Here is a 17,719-nt window from a genome sequence, read left to right as displayed (position 1 = left end):
GTCTAATTACACGAATTTATGATGTCAAATATCTGTTTCTTAGGATGGAGAAAGGGTAGCGGGGACAGGATTGCTAAGGAACAGCAGAGAGTGTATCCTGTGCTTTTTTATCAAAAATTCCTGTCAGCAAGCAGGCTCAAGGAAGAATAGCTGTGGAAAAAGACACCCAATTTTATAAGAAAATAACTTCCAGAATTCTCCTGGCATTTGTCTGCTTTGTTTTCAAAGTATTCTGCTTGCTTTCTCTTTGAACCTACTTGAAATGGATAAAATTCCTTATTTAACCATGGCCTGCATTAAGGAGGATTTCTTTCTGCTCTATTTTATGTTAGAAGGAATCAAGAATGCCAATTTCCTTCAGTACTTCAGCTAAAATTGGAAAAATAGATCCATATGCTCTGACAGTTCCCACTGGATAAGGCTGACCAGCTGCTCTTCTTCCTCCACTTTTGTCATGGGATATAATTATTCTTCCATCCATAAAAAAACCAGAAGGATGCCCTTTCAATCCTGTAAGAATACTGAGTACTGTAACATTTAACAACATAATGATGAGCATTACAAAAGATGTGCTCTAAACAGCAGCAGAAGTTTGTGCCAAGAAAATACTTAATTTGATAATAGCTCTAGATCACTTTAAATCTGAAGTAATTTACTCAGGTTGTTTTAAATGAACCTTAGGAGTGCTCCAGTCAGCTTTATCTTTTCATACTGATTTTGCAGGCACAATTGTGTTACAATGGCAAGTCCCTGGTAGAGAGCAGATGGGAGGAGGAAGCTGGATGTCCAGTGACAGATCTTCCATTAAAAACACATTGAAAACTGCCTTCTGCACAACTTCCAAGGGCAGTGGCTGCCCAGAAGTGGCATCACATTAATGGGCACCTTCTTTATCACCAAGGCTAATCACCATCCAGTCCTTGCACAAACACGTTATCATAGGAGACTCTCAGTTGGTCCCCTGGCTTAACACAAATGTAACTCATTCACCTCTGGCTGAAAGGTCTCGGTGGTGGCAAAACCTTACCCTATGCCAGCTGTTTAAACCCAGACATTTCAGGGCGCTTTTAGAAACATTAGTAGTTTCTATCTACTAGTTTCAATACCTACTAGATCAGTGGAGTGTTGCCAAGATACTGGAGTGAGACCAGTGGTCCAGCCAGGCCTCAATCTGCCTCATGCAATTAACAGGAGATGCTGCCTTGGGAGCCCATATAACCCAACCACCTCCAACTGTCCTTTCTTCTTCCACCTTCTGGGCCCTGCACCACATGGACTGAAGGCTCCCCAGCGGAAAAGTAGCACTTTGTCTATGGCAGGAAGGTGACTTCTGATAGAAACGGCCACCCGCGTGTGGAAAGGTGGGATTTTATTACACAGTCACGAGACTGCTCAGCGCTGCTCTCTATCCACATTGCCCAAAAAGGATCACCGTTCTTGGTTTTTTTTTTTTTTTTCCTACGGCTTGCCGTGCCATAGAACAACCCCATTCCCTCAGACGCGTCTCTCCATGCCCAGCCCTGCCCCGGTGGCACAAGGAGCGAAGGCCCGGGCCTCGGCCCCTTCCCAAGATGGCGGGCGCCGCCCTCACGGAGCGCCCCCGCCTCAGCGCGAGACCCGCCCGCGGGGCACGGCCGAGCGCTCGCGCCGCTCCGCCGGGGGAGGGGAGGGAGCGCGCACGCACGTGAGCGCCCGGAGGCTTTCCGGCAGTCGCTGTATCCCGCCGTCCCATTGGCCGCCTCGCGAACCTTTCACCTTTTACCCGGCTGCGGCCGCCAATCGCCCGTTTCCTCTCATAGCGTGGGGGATGCGGAGCGTGCGGATTGCGCAGGGCGGAATTCTCGGAGCGGGGTTGCGCCGCGGGCGCTGGGCGGCCCCCGTTGGTACGGGCGGGAGGGGCGGGGGCGGCGCTCCGTTTGCGTAGCGCCCGCCGTAGCGCAGGGGCAAGGGAGGGAGGGGGAGGCCGTCTCGGGCCCAGGTGAATGGAGGGACCTGACAGCTGCGGAGACTGAGGCGGCGGCAGCGGGGAAATGGCGGCGGCGGGAGCACAATGAGACGCGGCCTGTAGTAGGGGGAAGCGCCGGGCTGGGTCCGGTCGGAGCAGGTAGGAGATGGCGCGCCGGGAGCTGCATGGCGGCCGAACGCGGGTGTGCCTCGCCCGCTGGCCGCAGCCGCCGCGGCCCCGGCGCCGCCGCCAACAACGGGGTGGGATGGCGGCAGTCCGTTCTCCCCTCCCGGGGCCCGGGCGGCGCTGCCCCGCCTCTGCCCCCGCGGCCGCCCGCGCCGACGCCCGGGCCCCGGGATGGGCCTGGGCCGCTCCCCCGGCGCCGGCGGGGCCCGCACGGCTGGGCCGCGCTGCGGCCGCGCTCGGCTTTGTCTGTGCGCGGCGCCCCCCGGCCACAGCGCCGGGGCCGCCCGGGGCTCCGGGCCCTCCCGCCGTGTCCGGGGAAAGCAGTGGCGGGTAGTAAAGGAGTTTAAACTCGGCAGTGCTGATGTTAAAGGCGATATAAGAATGTCTTGGCTCTCTTCTTTGCTTCCTTTCCATCCTTTTCCAGGGTTAATGAAGGCAGCGTGGTTGAGGCAGGCCTTGAGCTGTGTTGAACATGCGTTGAGAAATGAAAGGTTAAAAAGACATATTTTGTTGCTGTGTTAGGTAATGGAGAAATAGCTCGCATGAGTTGAAAATGAAGGGTGATGTTGATATCTGACAAAAAAAAATAAAATGGTTTTTGTGTGTGTTATGCTTAACCAAAAATTAGTTTTTATTAACAGCGACTATCAAAGTAAATAGTTAATGTCAGTTAACTGCTAAGAGCCCGGGGGATGTTTAGCGCTTCAGATCAGCTTTGAGTATTTTTGATGTTAAGATTTTGGTCTTTAAGTTACATGGTGGGCTCAAGTGTTGAAAGTGTATAGCCTGGAAGATTGTCTTCTGTTTTCTTTCCCTAGATGTGGTAATCAAAACAGTTAACTCTGCAGACACTCAGTTGGCCCTGTTTTACTGTGCTTTATGTGTTTTCTTTAAATAAGCTGCGCTGGATTCTCTGTTGAAATGCTGACTGCACGTGGATGATCCGTAGGTGAGGGTGATGCTTGTTTTAGCAAGTTCATGCAGACACTTAACTGTAATTAATTTCACTGCTGTTCTTCGAAGTTCCTCTCTTCAGCGAATCTTCCTTATTCTTTATCTCCACATTGTGGTCTTTGAGGTTTGAAGATGCTACTAGCAGTTTTCAGCTGGAAGGTGCTTTTTTACATGTTTAATAATTGGATTGTTACCTTATTAATTGGTAGAGTTAAAAAATATGTATGTGTTTATTCAGAAGTGTTGACCCTGCATTAGCTGCTGTTGTTCTTCAATGCATCTTGATGATACAGTTCTGTGAAAGTGGCAAGTCAATACTTGGCAGCCACAAATGATTAATACAAGAATTAACAATTAATTGAGAAGGAAATGGCATCAATATGTCATTGTATAAACCTGTTCTCAGTCCATATGTTTAATGTTAAATACAGTTTGAGTATTTTCTGTTTGTCTCTCTTCTTCTTTAGAAAGGTTGTATTAGGCTGAGAGAAACGTAAATTGAAAATTGTCTGGATCTTTTCACGTGAGGAGGGGGCATACCAGTGAAGGGGTAACAAACATCACAGAGAGTCCTGAAGAAAGTAGAAGAGGGAAGTGTTGATTGTTTGTTTCCCTTGTTTTTGAAGGATTTCTGTATCCTACAGACTGAATACAGATGTGATACTCCTTTATTTACACTGTGTGTAACTGAGAGACATGGTGCATCAATCTGTTGGGAATACCAGAAGTTTACAAGACAGTTGAAACAATTTATAGTGAAATTCATCCAAGGCTATAAAACCAAGAATATCTTTTCAGTCTTGGCAAACACCAAAGTAGCTGGTCCATGGAAGGTACTTCTGCCTGCCCTGAAGTTATACAGCTCCATACATGTCCTCCACTGGTTAGTGGTAGGAGGAAGCCAACCAAGCTGTTTTGTCTGCTATATTACATGTTTTTCTAGAAGTTGCACCTTTTTTTTTTTAATACCTTGAGCATCTGTAGCATGCAAATGGAAAAACACTAAAACCTGCAGTTCAAAAACAAGTGTATTTTTGTGGGTTGTTTTAATGTATTCCATAGGTGTTTCTCCTTTCCAACCTCAAAAACGTGCAAAGTACTTTGCCACATTTTCAGCAAGTTGTATGGATTTGCTTCAGCACAGGTGCTCAGAGTCTGAATATCACTGCTTGACCCGTCGTGGCTTTCAGTGTGGAGTGACTAAACGTGCATTGGTCTCTACTGATTGCAAATTACTGGCAAAACCAAATGAAAACACATGCATTCTTAAAAGACAAAGGAGTTATTTAGGAAAATGATAAAAGAGCTGAAATAGTTTAATTTCTCTTTAGATAAGCTCTAGAATATAAGTGAGAGCAAGAGTTCAGGAAGATTGTCAGTTATGCTAATTTGCTGAACATAAAAATTGTATCTGCTTTATGTTATGTGTGCATCTTCGGTGCTTTTCGTCCAGCATGTTGTGCATCATAAGGGTCCTTGTAAAGGTGACTCCTTTTTATCACCTGGCTGTGTCTGGCCTGTGATTTTAGGGCCAGTGAAAAGGCATCACTACCAGGCAGGAGGTAGAACTTCATTCTCAGATGGGTTGTTCTGTTGTTCACAATTCTCTCTGACCTTTTTCCCCTCTCATGTAGGTAATACTAACTAGAGAGTATATGTAGCATGATAGGTTGTTGGCAGAACAGCAAGGTGACTCCTGACTGACCTGTGTCACCTTCATGTGTTCAAGTAATTTCTTCAGACTGATAGCAGAAGTTTTTATTTATTTTTGTATATATAGGAAGCACCACTTTTAGAGAAAGTATAAAAATTAAAGTATAATTGTAGTGTTTTGTAGAACAGGTGCTTCTACAAAATGTGTGCAATGTGCTTTAGAATGCACACACATTCTGATGCTTACAAATAGTTGGGAGTATGATTTTGCTTTACACTTTCCTGATACATTTTTTTCATCCTTAAGCCTTTTGTGAGTACCATATGTATTGGGATAAACCAGAAGAAACTTGATCTGTAGTAAAAACTAAATTTTTTAGCTGAAGTTACAGTCTCTGTTGACATTTCCAGTTTTGATGTTTAAACTGTGTTGATTTTGGGTATGGTGGCTTTAGGACTGTTATTAAAATAAACATTCTAGAAGACTTAATCTAGAGAACAAAGCAGTGCCCACTTAAATCTCTGCCGTGTTATTATGTTAGGTAAACTCTTGATTTTCATAGTTCTTGCATGCTTATCTAGTAACACGATTTTTCAAGTTTGCATGCTGAGCAGTATTTTTGGAATTCCCTTGTTATTTCTGCTCTGTATTGCAGACTGCGTTAGTTGAATCAGTTTTCCAATATATTCGTCTCCTTCAAAATCATACAGTCAAGAAGCAGAGAACTGAAACTTGTGTCAAGAAATTTACTTGCATTGTTGTGCAGCTGCAGGTGTTGAAAGGCTGTTCTCTGATGGGAAAGAGAAGGAGCAATATTCTCCACTTTTGTAAAAACTCCTGGCTCCACGAGATTTCAGTACTGCTTGTTGTGGCCCTTCCTTTAAGTGCAATACACTTGTCAGTCTGTGATAAGTGTTTTGGTTGGCACAGGTGTTACTACTGAGTTCCTTCTTACCAAGACAAAAAATCAAAAGTGTTCTCTCTTGATCTTTGCTAATGGTAGTAGAAAATCTTGGTTTGCTGTGCATTCTTCTCTTCATGTCGGTGACTCAGTGCTTCTGTGATGTAAGGTAGCATGATCAGTTTCTGCCCATGTTTTAAATGTTGTGTTATTCTTCATGAAGGATTAACTCCTTTGGGTTAATTGAATGAGCATGAGAGATCTGGGAAGCAGCAGGGTGGCTATTGACTGAAAGGGTTGGTTGCTAGAAACAGAGGTGGACAATTTAGGACTGTTTCAGCTGGCCTTGGGATTTTTTTGTTTTAGATATCAGTATCCTTGTGTTTTTTTATTTGTGCAAACGCACACACAAATATAAAATACCTCTGACCCCAAATGCATGTTTGAACCAACCCCTTATTGTTAGTTATTAAAACCTGATTTCCAGTACCTGTCTCCTCTTTTGGATTCTGATTCTTTGATAATTTGTCATGCTGTTCAGCAGCCTCAGCTCAGATAGTAGTAAGCAGCTGGGTAGCAGTGAAGAAATTGGTCTTAAATACAGAATTTAGGAATTTTTAAAAATATTTTATTTTTGAAAACTGAATTGGAGTTTTAGACCTGCCCACTTACTGATTGCATAAATCTTCTTTCCTTAGGAAGTGAGGTAAATACATTTTGCTTTTTAAAGTTAATTTGTTTGACTCCATTGAGGTGATTTGACTATGCAAGCATGTCTGGGCTGGCTACTTTTGCAATTCATGTTTCTCTTTTGTTTGCAAAGTCTGCTTTGTTTCTGATCTAGACCAAGTTTCTTACAGCTTTCTTTGAACTGTTACTGGCCTTTTATGGTATTTTCTATTTTTTTTTGTTTAAGCAGAAATGAAGAAGTCTTAGCTATCTAAAGGTAAAATTGCCTTGTAGTTTGTAGTAGAAACTTCCAGAGGTGATCTGAATTCTAGACAGCATTCAAACCGTAGAAGACTTCTCTCACTGAGTTTTGGCAAGTTAATTCAGGGTTGTTTTTTTCACTCCTTCTTTTAACTTCCAAGTGCATAAATAAAAGACATTTTTCAGATGTTTATATTCTGCATACCTTAAAACGTATAAATGTATTTGATCCAACTTATTAACTGGGGTTTTATGAATTTATAATATTAATTGATAGTATTTCTTCTTTATTCAGATATTAGTGTTATTATTAAAAGCTAGACTTTTAATTCCTCGCTGAAGTTTGTGTATTTCTGAGCAGGCAGACTTGTGCTTTGCTGTACCTTCACAGTCAATGGCTACTAGGCTTTTGTTTTTGGGAGGAGACATAAAATGAGACTGCTTACAGTACAAGGAAAAGCTTGGGTCAGTCAGTTCCTTTTAGTGACCCACAACCTTTGTCATCTTTTAACTAAAGTTACATGCTCATATTGTTAAATTTCTGTGTAAAGTTGTTAAGAAGGGGTGTGACTTCTGTTAAAATTTGTTTTGGGGAAAAAATAAAAGCTTCCCCCTCAGCTACTGAAAATAATTTTTCATGGTTCTTGCCATCTAACATAGTGTTACCGCAATGACCTCCAAGACTGTAGAAACAAAATTATTATTGGAGATAACGGACATTAAAAAGTACACTAGTTCTGACAACAAACAAACCAAATAAACACACATTTAAACCTGTGTTTCTGCTGTGTGTTTTTCGAGTCCTCAGAAAGATGTATGTGTTTTTGTCATTTGTTCTTCTTGCTGCTTATACTTTCCTGTTTCTGGGAGACAGAATAAGAGGAAAATTGGAATATGAATATTTTCTGCCAGTTTAATGAACAGAGTCAGCATGAATGGCAGAGACTGTAGGGAGGAAGTGACAGAAGCCTATTACTGAGAGTCATGGGATTATCTTTGTATCTTTTTCATTATTTTTACAGTTACTGTCAGAAAGGTATTGTGGACTGCCTTACAATTTTTTACCATGTGTAAAAAAAGCGTGTGGGGGAATTTTTTCCTTCCTTCATTGTTTCTAAAGAGTATTGAACTCTATCAGCATTGGCCTCAGGAGTTCACTGGCACTAAAGAAAGATAACAGACTGTAAGTGATAGGGCAACAAGAAACTTAACTTACTTTCAAAGATTATAACTCAAAAAATAAACATGTCCAGGTATTTCCAGAAATGTATACGCAGTATATCCAGAGGTTTATATACTGAATAGATCAGTTGATTTGTTTACTGTGTAATCAGTCTCAAAGGCTGTGAGGTAATGAAATCTTCCACTACAGAAGTGTGGCTGTACCACCTACTGAGCGAGTTCGAGGCATGATGGGTGATGAAGCTCTGGAGGAAAAAGCGTGTAGGTTTTAGAAAAGTAATGTGTTTTTATCTTCAAGTATTTAATTGAAAAAAGGATTGGAAGGATGCCAAAGACATTTATGAGCTCCCTGGGTCTTTGAAAGATGTATGATCAACTTCCAGGAAATGAGCAATTTCCCCTGTCGTAATCCTTGCATAGTTAATGCTTTGCTGTGTTGAATTTAAGAAGTTGAACCTGCCTTGATTAATAGTAAGTTGTCTGGCGAATGGTCTTCTAATGACTATGTGTTACCTAAGCTGGATACAGGATGAGTTTTTAGTGTCAAAATTCATTATTTGTTTAAACTGTCTAGTGACCAGTTATCTCAACTGATGAGGGTCTGCAAGGAATTACTGGATGGTTTTAGGGTATGTAGTGACTGGCATAATGATGAAACGGGTGCTGATTTCTGCAGGCTCTAGGAGTAGTATGCTACTAATGTATACATTGCCAGCTATTAGGAATTGTTAAAATCTTTCGTCTGTTCATCCCATTATGGCAATCTGCTGCCTCTAGGTGTTTCCTCTGGCACATTGAAATAATTTTGGACTACACAGGAAGAAGCTTTGGGTTTGGAATTTTTATTTATCTTAGCGTAACACAGTTCTGCAGCTGTTGACAATACAGAAGGGAAGCTGGTGTCTGATTTTAAATTGCATGGTCAAAACCCTGTTGAATCCAATTTTTATGTTTTCTTAATGAAGGTGTTCAAGTGGCTGTCAAAGTGGATGACAACCTCCCCCTCATACCAGCTCTAATACTCCTCTGATCCATATCAACTACTGAATTCAGCTTGCTGAGCCGGTAGAAGACTTGTCTAGGCCAAGGAAAAAAATACCACTTGGTTATATTGTCCTGAACTATGTTTTTTTCCAGACAGTCAGCTAAGTGTCAAAGCTGTTAGAGAAGGGAAGGGGAGTGACAGTGAGGTTCCTTCATTAAGCTCTAGGTTGTCATCAGATTAGATCTACAGTCTCATGAAAACTAACCTCAAAATGCTACTTCTCACCAATTAATTGAAATAATTGTCGCAGTTTTTGTGGCTTTGTACTTTCTCACTTACTGTTAATAGCTAGTGTTATAAACAGGTGTGTTATTACAGTGGTTTTGTGTATGAAAGTCAGCTGTGGTAATTTCAGGATAGGAATCAAAGTGAGGGGAAAATTAAATAAGAAAACAACCGGATTTTTATCGAGGACTATTCTGAGATATGAACAGCTTTTTAATAAAAGTAACTATAATGAGTGTAGTAATCAAGATGGAACACTTAGACTAGCTATTAGCTTGGAAAATTCACATCTGAAGTTATGCCTAGTTTACAACCTCTCATTTTTACCAAATAGTAATTTGTAGTTGTGACTCCATAATTAGGAATCCGTACAAAGAACGGATTAAGTAAGTAGAACTTACTTTCCTTTTTGCCTCAGATGTAGTGACTATATGTTCCAAGACACTAATACAATTAGATACAGATCAATGACTTAATAACTTCAAGTTATTAAATTTTATTAAAAATGAATGTTATCCTCTATCCAGTTTTCCATTCTTATGAAAGTGGTAGAGTGAGGTTTTTAGATGGCATTTTTGCCTAGGGAAAAATAAAGAAATTCCCCCCGGGTCCTCATATTTGTTGTTAAGCTTCATTGGAGCAAGCATTTCTGAAATTTTATGGTAAAGTGAATTAACAAGACTAATTCATGTAAGAAACAAATTATTCTGTGTGATTTCTTTCACTCTGTTATAGTCTGACTCAGATACGGTCATGGATTACTTGGAAACAGTTGTGGAGGCAGCAGGTGGATTGAAGAGAGTAAGACTGATGCTTTGGGGCAATAACTGCAGTAAGCTGGGATCAGGAATGTTATACAGTGTTTTGTCTTGCTGCTGAGTGAAAATGAAAGAAAAGTGCTAAAATGAGAAGAATCTCTCTGGTGCTTTGTTTACATCAGAAATTAATTTCTTCTCTTACTGTTTTAGAAAAAATTTGACTGTACACTCAGCTACAGATTTTTATAAGCATATTTGAGAAAGCTAAAGTGAAATACCGATCTGGTAAAGTGATAAAGGTTGTAAAACCTCTTCATAGGCCACGTGCTTAATCCTACTAAAAGAGGAGTAAGTAATAAGGTCACTCTACTCAGTGACAGCTTGCTCATAAGGATTTAAGGCACTTTTCCTTTTCAATGTACTTCATTGCTTTAGTTGATTAGTCTCATTTTCTCTAACATCTTGTCTGTGCAGCAAGGTCAAATTTAATAATTTTAAACTTAAAAATCACATGTTTAAAATTTTGTTTCAAAACTACTTTTCTATTACAAATCTTGGAGGCTTAGAGATTTTTGTTAGGTTTTTTTTTTGCTTTAGTGATTTGGTGGGGTTTTTTTACCAGTTTTAGTATTTGAAGTAGCTTGAATTGCAAATGAGGAAATTTTGAAAAACGTAATTTCTTAAAATCATTAGCTAAAGAGGAATGAGAGACATCCTGTTCAGGGTTGAGAAAACAGTGCTGAGGAAGAAGAGGGAAATCTCCATTGAAAGTTAGTCATGTAATCTGCTTAAGTCATTCTGGAAGTCATCAATTATCTGCCTCTCTAGGCATCTTAATGCATCTGTGCATGCCTACTCAAATAAGCTGCTCATTAGCTGATGAAAGCAAATGATTAGTCAATGAAATTGAAAGTCAGTTGTATTTAAATATTTATTCTGAACAACTTAAACTTTATTCTTATAAATGTAATATATGTTTGCATTAACTGAGTTATGAATTTTTGCCAAATACTTCATAGTATGCAGGGGGAAAGTTGCTCTACATAATTCAGTATAACAATTAACAAGGTAAATGGTGTGATTATTACAATGTTGATGGCTGTGATGCTATTCTCCTAATTAATCAGATGCCTGTGTTGTAAATCAGCCTAAGTGATACCAATATAGATGTACTTGTTTCTAAGGAAAAGTATAAAAACAGTGTTAAGTTCCCAGCTAATAGGGTAGTTTTGTGATAACCCTAGATATAAGCTTTCCCAGTATAAATCTGGGATGTTTACCAGTATACATCAAAATTAGGGAATTTAATGCCTCTGATTTAATTAGACTGGCTGTATTGGAATGTTAATGGTAATTTGCTTTAAAATGCTTGATTATTCCTTGTTGATAAAAGAAATCATTTGGTATCTAAAGATTTTTAATAAAGTTTGGGGTTTTTTTTATTTGGAATATCTCTGCTTTTCCTAATCTTTGATTGCATTCGTGTTTGGTTTGCTTCTAGAAACATTTTTTTGTTTGCTTCTAGAAACTTGCTCCTTTCCTTTAATTTCTTCATAACTAGGTCGAGTTTCGTGTTGCTTGCATGCTCCCAGTGCTTCTTCTGATCCAGCCAGTCTGACTGGCTGTGTGTTCATTATGGCTGCCCTTCACCTGTGCTGTTTCGTGGATGTCTTCAGAGAGTCTGGGTTTGATTGACCTCTGGACAAACAGTCTGATCTGCTGGAATTGGTCATCTGCAGGGTTCTGTGTGAATAAATGAGGATAAGAAAGTGCTCTTAATCCAGTACTCATCATTAAGTGAAAGAATTGATACGTGTGCAGAGCTGCCCAGACTGGAGGAGTTGATAGAGTGATAACTGTGGGAGACCATAGGTGAATTTGAGTTTCGTCTCCCACATTCAGAATGGTAGAGATGTGTTCTACTGCTTATCTCATTCTTCTCGTTCTTCGGCCGTGACAGTCCCCAGGGATGTCCTTGCCAGGCCGTTACTGTTTTCTTCTGGTAGGTCTTAATATATCCAAAGTAGAAGCTGAGCTCAGCAGCAGCAGAAAGGAGAGGTGTAGTCCAGGCTCTGCCAATGCAGCTGCCAGTCAGCCTCACAGAATTTGGCTGCATGTTTTTCTGAAAATTGAGAACTGTTGAATTAAGAAAACAGCTCAGCATTTTTCATTGTCGTTGCTTGATGTTGGCTACTTAATGTTGCTGCAATCAAGCTACTATACTTCGGGTAATTAGGTGATATCAGGCATAATAATTGGTGGTTTGGCAGCCTTGATGCAAACTACAACTAACATGGTAAGAACAGGATGGAAGTCTTTCTTTTGCTTTGTATTTTCTATTTTTTGATAACCAGGCCTTATGGAGCAGGTAATCCTGAATAGAGTAAAATCTGTTGTGTTGTTTTTAGGCAAGGGTCTACACAAACTTGCATTTTTTTGTTCTGCTCTGAAAATGCAGTTCACAGCTGACTGAATTACAGGACTGGCTATTTTAATATTATAGAAGAAAAACTCTGTTCCAGTGATGGCTGTGGACTAGGGTCATGTACATATGTGTGTCTTTTTTAATGTAGTATTGTGTCAGTAATACATACAGGGTCTGGAATTGAAATGAATATGGGAATATATTAATTCTGAGTTGTGCTTAGCAAAAGAGAGAATTGACAGGTTTAGTACTATATTAACTTGAGTTATATTGCTTCCAGAACCCAGCATAGTGTCAGAAACCCTTAGTTGCACCATTTACAGAAATTTAACTCCTTTAAAACATTGTTTCTGGGGCCTGAGTAGTCTTCGATAATAATACAAAAAATGGAATTGTTTAACGATAATTTCATTTCTCTTTCCTCCTAATTTGCCTCAATAATCATTAAACGAGTATTCAGTAAGTGCTCTATCCAGTAAACCACAACTGCTTTAATGTTTGGAGCAATCCTGTCATTTGCATATCTGAAAGTGCTTTTGCATAAATGCAGGAATAGCTCTCACTCCGTTCTGAAAAATGAAAGGTAAAAAGTTACCTCCCCCTTCATGCCTCCTTGCTTTTTTTTTTATGTTGGTTGTAGCAAAACAGCTTACTTCAGTTTTTGAAGCTATTGTTACCCTTCAAGGAGTATGAACAGCGTGGATATTTTTTTAACCCCCAGTTAAGAGTATCCATCACTATGTTATGAGAACATTTAATGTGGAAAATTGGACTAATGCTGCACAGGACTGTAATCTATATTTGGCATTGGGGAAGGATACCTATCAATATACATTCAGAGAACTCTCTCAAGAATACCTCTTTTATCTCAATTTATTCTTATTTGTTCTCTACTGTGGAAGTTTGATGGATGAATCAGGACTGGGGCTGTTTTCTGATTTGGAGTTGTGCTTAGATGCAATAGTATTGGAGCTAAGGGACCTGTATGAGCTGGTAAACACCTCCTCTGTTAGCAGTGAAGTATGTTTGACCTTGTTCCAGCTGTCAGGGTTGATCATAATATGAAAAGCTTTCAAAGAAGAGAAGAAAATATAAAGCTTCTCAGCCAGTATTGAGACGCCTATCAGCCCACATGTTGGGGAAAAGAAGCTGTCCACATTACATTTTGAGGATCTTAAAAAAATTTTTTTTTTTAATTCAGTTGGGATTCCATATTTACTCCTAAACTTAAGAATTCCATTTAAGGCATCTGTTAAAAAAGAAGCTTTAATTGAATGTAAACACCTTTGGAGTTACTTAGCACAAGAAGTAGTCCTCAAATCTGTGCAAATTGTTCCAGTTATTCTTACCAATAGTTCAGGACTGACAGGACACAGAACAATCGTGTCTCATCTCATAGGTATTTTTTACCACTTTGCCTTAGATAAGGACTTCAGCTCTTCTGTCACAACCTTTTTGCCATGTGAATTGTTGAATATTTTTGATTTGGTGTTGTGTCAGTTCTGAAAGATCAGCAGTGCTGCAGATCAACTGTGATATGAAAATGCTACATGAGGCTTGAAGCATTATACTGATAAAATGTAATACTTATGGCTTCTCACCACTTTTGATCCCCAGACAGTGTGGAAATCTTTGCTCTATTGGACAATATTGAAAAATAAATATTGCATTAAAAGATAAAAGTTGTTAATTGATAGGAGCTGCTGAAGTCTTATATTAGTTTAACTGTAAAGAATGTGAAGGAATGCTCATATTCTAGTTGAAGTGCATGTATCTTCTCCACTTCAGAATTATAAGTCAGATCATTTTACATAATGCACATTTATCCTGCTCATATCTTATGTGGGGGTCCTTGCAACAACACTGTTAATTTGCCACAGAGCATTTTCATAGAATTGTAGAATTTCATATTATTTAGGGAAAAGACGCCTAAAATCCAGCTGTCAGTGTAAGACTGCCGAGTCCACACGGAACCATGTCCCTAAGTGCCGCATCTACATTTTGTTAAACAGCTCCAAGGGTGTTGACTCAACCTGGGTAGCATCTTCACCTTTACATATTCTTACTTATTAAAAAAAAACCAAACCGAGCAACATCAAGAAAAAAAAAAACAAAAAAAACAAAAAAAAAAAAAAAAAAAAAAAAAAAAAAAAAAAAAAAAACAAAAAATAACCCAGTGGGCCTATGGCAATGTCTTGGAAGTTACTCTCATATTGTCCTTCAATAAAATAATGAAGTTGTTGTTGTTGTGGGGTTTTTTTCTCTCCCTGGTGAATTCTGTGGCAGCTGCAGAACTTTGAATGTCCTCTGAATTTGAATGCCCACAAGTTTGTTGCAGGGAAAGGCCATGTGAAGACAAGTAGTGTAACTGATGAGAAGTCTTTCATTTTAGGATGAAATTAAAACCAACAAAGCATAAAATGTGGACTAAATAATGTGCTAACCAGCTTATAATACACATTTTAAGGTTGCACTAGGAGGAATTGGTTTGATTCACCACTGATGATGAATACTTTTGTTTTGTTGGTGGGTTTTGTTTTTTTTTTTTTTTTTTTGGAACTAAGCCTAGAATTTGATTGTTGGGTGGTACATAAATTGATATGGCTGACTGCAGTAGACTTGAACTCTCATTTTAGAATTGGTAGAAGTTTTAGAGCTGGATTTACAATCCAAATATCTGCTGGCCTTGCATCATTACTGACTTCAAAGAAAGTCTTTCGTAATGTAGGGAATTTAGTAATTTTGGATGTTGTGGCACAGTGATAACAGTGAACTGTTGAATACTCACGTTTTGAGGAGCTTGACTTTCAACCACATGCAGAGAAAGGGTTTATGTTTATGCAAATAATGGGATTGAAGTCTCCACATGGGGTTATATTCAGGGGGCAGCTGCTGCTTTTACTTATCCAAAGCAAGAATAATTAATGCTTTGGAACTGTACTTGCCTCACAGCTTGCTCCCAAATTGGGGAAGAGAGAAATCCCTGCTCTAATGTCTGCTTAATTGCCTTTCTGTAGAAAGACATAAGTGCCTGAAAAGCTTGAACATAACCTTTAAATTAACTAAATCATCACAAGTAAATAAGTTGGTACCCAAGTAAATGACCAAATAATAAATAAATTCACAGATATGGTCAGTTATCCCTACTTGTGGTACTGATATTATAGTTACCCAAAAATTAGAATCTACACATTGAGCTGCAATTTTTCTATGCAGCAAAAAACCTTCAAATATGTGGCATAATTTAATTCTAATTGCTGTTAAAACTAATAAATGTGTTTCAGAGTGTTTGTACAGTTGAGATTTTTTTTTTTTTTTGAGCGGTGTGTGTCCTGAGTGTAATTTTTTTTTCCTAACTTCGATCAAGTCCCAGGTCCTTGGACATCTAAGAGTATTTTCCTGTCAAATTAATCTGAGACAGTAGGGAGTTTTACTAATGTTTCTGACGTAATTTTACTGTTTGTACCATAATAAAGCAAAGAAAAATGGTTGAAATACGAAGTTGGTGGAATAACAAAAGGGAGAGAAGAATAAGTCCTGTTCTTTAGTCACCCCTTCCCCCTGCCCTCAGCATCTGCAACCAGCTGCGATTGTAGGGGCAGGAGGCCAGCCCGGATGTTTTTTTTTCTTCCCAATCATAAATGCAGTTTTTGCCTTAGCCCCTGAAGATCATGCAGGACTTTGTTCATGCTGGAATTCAGCTGTATGTGCATAAATCATGTAATTTTAAGACTCCATAGAACCTACCAGAAAATAACTTCATTTTCAAGTTTTTAACACTTTGAATAATTGCTCTAGGGACTAGTTGTTTAATCTTAAATTGTCAAAGACCTTGAAGAACAAAAACACTGATAATCTTTCAGATTCAGCGTTTTGCTTGAGGTGTGACAGCCGGTGTTATACTGTAAATTTCAGTTGTCCTTTTTCTGACCATCCTTTTTTAATAGCAAGTTAGGTATCATATGAATGTGATTATTATCAACGACTCAATTACAAACCCATGAAATAAAACCTCTTAATACAGTCTTTATTCTCTGATGCAGTTGGATACTTGGTTTTTACATCAGTAGTGTTTCAGTAGCCAATAGCCAAGATACTTGAAGATCTTGGCTGAGATTGGCAGAAATTTCTTGTGGTTGCCTGCAGATATCTGGAGCGCTGGAGATTTGCAGAAGTGCCTGCTGTGTCACTTCTTGGATGCTTGTCTTGATGTCTTTACAGGAACTGATTTTTTTCTTTTTTTAATGTTAGTGCTTTGAGTATTTATTGTGTTTGTGGTATGTTTCGAAGTTAGACACTCCCGAGTATCTGATTATTTTAGAGCTCTTGCCTTCTATCTGTTGATAAAATACTTGAATGTTGAGCTCTTGAAAGGTGACATTTAAAAAAAGGGAGAGCCTTGCTGTTTGATGAAGACATTGACATTCCTAAAAATTAGGTTTCTAAAATGTCACTAATTTTTCCTTTTTGTTTTTTTAACAAGATCCTGAGAAACTACAGAGCAAAATGAAACCTTCATTGACTGATTTCTTTATTGAATGCGGTATAAAGTACTCTGCGGGCTGCGGCTGCGGCGTGGGCGGTGTTCAGCGCTGGGCAGCCCGGCGGTGCCCCTGGCCCGCCCGGGGAGGATCGCACCGGCCTTTGTCTCCCTGGGTGCACCAGCGCCATTTAGATGCTAATGTGATACACGCTGCTGTTTTGTGCTAGGCCTTGACTGCATCTCGGGAATGTGGCCTGTCTGGTTTTAGGTTGGCATTCAAAGGGCCTACTGTAATTCCTGCCCGGCCGATCGATTGATTTAAGCCGCGGTCTTTGGCTCCGGTGTGCCTTAAGGAAGCGATTGTGCTGGTGGAGAATTAGAATCAAGTACTTTCTCGGCTCTCCGGATCTTATCTACTGGTCTCTGTGCTTTGTGTTTGCCATCTGCGATTTGGCACTAAAATAAATTTGCTCTGTTAAGCCACATATGCGGCATTAGCTTTACTAACAAGGCTTGAAACTTTCCTTTCTGTTCGTGTTTGCTTTTTGCTGGGGTGTCCAAATGCTGCATTGTTCCCTTCAGCTTTTCTTGCAAATATATAGAGAGTGTAGTATATTTCTGTATTTTTATCGTGGATGTGGCAGTTTTCTGTTGTTAGGTTATTTTCTGGCTCAGTGAAATATATATTCTGGTTCATGTTTAGGTGCAGTGAATAAATGAATGAGCTAGACATAATAGGAACATGCTATAATAAATCTAAGTTCTACTTACTACATCTTAGAAGTAATTTGCTGTATTTTCTGCTGAAAATAAAAGATGTGTTTATGTATGCTGCAAACACAAATTTAAAATGTAGCCCAGGGAATAAATTTTTTGTCGGTCTATTTTGTGCATGAATGCAGTATCCATCAGATGATCTGTGCTGTATTACTTTTATAGTCTTGTAAAATGAAATAATAACTGTTTACTTTGTTTTCTGGAAAAAACATACATTCTTTCAGATCTCTCTCTTAAATGTGTTAAATTATAAT

At 39.4% G+C, this 17,719-nt stretch overlaps 1 protein-coding gene across 1 annotated transcript in view; it reads left to right on the top strand.

Moving 5' to 3' along the window:
• The first annotated feature begins 1,925 nt into the window (after nt 1-1,925).
• DICER1 (dicer 1, ribonuclease III) overlaps nt 1,926-17,719 on the top strand; it is a 63,410-nt gene continuing 47,616 nt past the window's right edge. The window contains exon 1 of the mRNA XM_066321811.1: nt 1,926-2,104. The gene's annotated coding sequence lies outside the window, so the exon portion shown is untranslated. The remainder of the gene's footprint in view (nt 2,105-17,719) is intronic.

This window comes from Sylvia atricapilla, chromosome 6, assembly GCF_009819655.1.
Source record: "Sylvia atricapilla isolate bSylAtr1 chromosome 6, bSylAtr1.pri, whole genome shotgun sequence".
Classification (NCBI taxonomy): domain Eukaryota; kingdom Metazoa; phylum Chordata; class Aves; order Passeriformes; family Sylviidae; genus Sylvia; species Sylvia atricapilla.
Note: the sequence above shows the minus strand (reverse complement) of the source record. Positions and strands in the feature narration are given on the sequence as shown.